Below are 2,349 nucleotides of genomic sequence, written 5' to 3'. Positions count from 1 at the left end.
TTAGTGGTGGGATGGCAGGGTTAGGGGAACAGTTGGGCTTGGTGAGTTTAAAAGGCTTTTCCAACCCAAATGATTCTGTGATTCTACCCAGAGGACAGGTCAAGAAGCTTTCTGGGCCCGAATACAGCGCATGGAGGAAAAGAAGGAGGAGACCTCATTCACCAGGGCTCAGCTACGGTAGCAGAGCCCCTGGGGGATGGAAGGTCCCCTCGGAGCAGGCAGCACAGTGCTGGGGAAGGCTCCAGCTGGACATGCTGCGGGGACTCTGAGGAGATGTCAGGAGAGACAGGTCCTGCAGGCAGTCCCAGCCACAGCACAGCGGGACAGCCCTGAACCCCAGAGCACAGCTTGCATCCAACAGCTGAGATGCTGGGGACACATGGCAGGGAGCAAAGCCTCCTCCGACCTACCCAGGGTGAATGCACACCGCTAAATCAGCAAACAGCACCCCTGAATCGGAAGGGGTTTGTGTTCCCAAAGACAAACACACCCTTTCCAGCAGCATTCTGGCCCCATGACGGAACCCAGCCCTTCAACACAGAGGGGGGCATTCAAAGCAGTGCCTGGTGCTCGCTTTTTTGTTCTGCATCAAGCAAAATAAAAGCAGCTCCTTCCAGCTGAAGAAATAGCTCTTCCGGGATATCATCCGATTGCTCTGCAGCGTTAGCCTTGGCCAGCAAAGCCAAGCCTGCACCAGCCAAGTGCCACTTAATCCAGTTTATACCTGGCCACCCCTTCTGCAAACCGAGAGCGAGTCTCCCAGAGCAGGACACATCTCCAGGTGCTGCCCGAATGCTTTGGCAAGCTGTCCCCAGAAAGGAGCCACGCGTGGGACCTGGGAGCTCACACTCACCCACAACCTGCACAAACCAAGCCCTCCACATGCTGCAAAGCTGCTTACGGGGACTCGGTGCAGCCTGCTGGATTGCTGGGAAGGCTAATCCAGCTGACAGAGCAGACTCGGGCTCTCAGAAGGGTTTTGATCAGGCTCAAATAAGCCATCTTGGGGAGAAGCACAAAGGTCCCCTTGTCAGAAATCAGTAGGCAAGAATCCATTTTGCCCTGGAGGTTACCAGGAGCATGCCATGGGCTCAGTACTTTGCTCATCAGGAGGTGGCTCTGGCAGAGGGGATGAAGGACCGCCAGGGAGAAGTTGTCCAAGAAGAACGTCCAGGGACATCTGAAGCCCAGGTTAAAACCCCACAGGTAGGAATAAAGCAAACCTCTTGGTAGAAGAGAGACCTTCAAGCCTGCCCCACATGTGAGGTGCCAGCATGCACCAGCCCAGGACCACTGAAGGAACCTCCCTGCATGGCTTCAAGCTAAACAGAAACCGCCCTGTGATCCCAGGGACCCACAGCAGACACGGGCAGAGCACTGGGCATGGGTGGCAGCAGCCCTGGGAGCAGGAGCAGGGGAGGAGGTGGCTCTGGGAGGCTGCCTGGCCAGGCTGGATCGTAGTCCCACGCCAGGGCAGGTATCGGTGTCCACACAAAGAAATCTCAAGAGGAAGCGAAGCCCACGTGCTGCGTGGCAGAGCCATCCAGGGTGTCTTGACAGCACACGGGGGCAGGAGTGTCCGTCCCCGTGTTGGCAAAACCCCAACCCATCTCCTGGCTCAGGACGCCCGTGGGCCAGCAATGGCCCCAGGGGGGCCACAATCACCTCTGCTATTGGGAGGCTCCTTGTTTCCCCCCCGGGGACAAGAAGCCCCTGCCCAGCCACAGCGCTGCCCCTCCACACCCCACCCAGGGCTGCACCCATCCTGAAGCCCCCAGCCCACACGCAGCCCCAGGAGTGGAGCAGCACCCAGGCTCTGCTGCCCACAGGACACCTCTCTCCAGCTACGTCACCATGACCTGGCAGCAGCCTTTGGCACACGGCCAGGGACTCCTGGGGCAGGCTGGCAGGGCGCTGGGTGCCAGCCTGGGTAGGGCAGGGATGAGCCTGCAGCAGGCAGGATAAGCCAGTGCCTGCCCGTGTTGTGTTGCTGATCCCTACCAGAAAGCCTGTTCCAAGGGGCGGCCGGGGCCCATTGCTGGGGAGGAAAGGGCATTTCCCTGCCATTATCTCCAGCTTGCTCCAGAGGAGCAGGCTGCACCGGTAAGCCCAGCACGGCTCTGCCCGGGGCAATCAACAGCAGATGGCACCAGGAGGCCACAAAACCCGCTGGCTGCGTCTGGTTTGTACCTCTGCCTCCCAGCTGGCAGGGGGGTAAAGCCCCAGAGCACTCACGGGAGGGAAGGATGCAGCTCCCGAGTCCAGCAGCCACAAGCCCTGGATCGCTCACCCCTTTCAACCACACACAGCTCAGCTCAGCACCATCCCCAGCAGGAGCACTGGGAATTT

Source organism: Egretta garzetta, unplaced genomic scaffold (genome assembly GCF_000687185.1).
Source record: "Egretta garzetta isolate BGI_Z169 unplaced genomic scaffold, ASM68718v1 scaffold7, whole genome shotgun sequence".
NCBI lineage: Eukaryota > Metazoa > Chordata > Aves > Pelecaniformes > Ardeidae > Egretta > Egretta garzetta.
Note: the sequence above shows the minus strand (reverse complement) of the source record.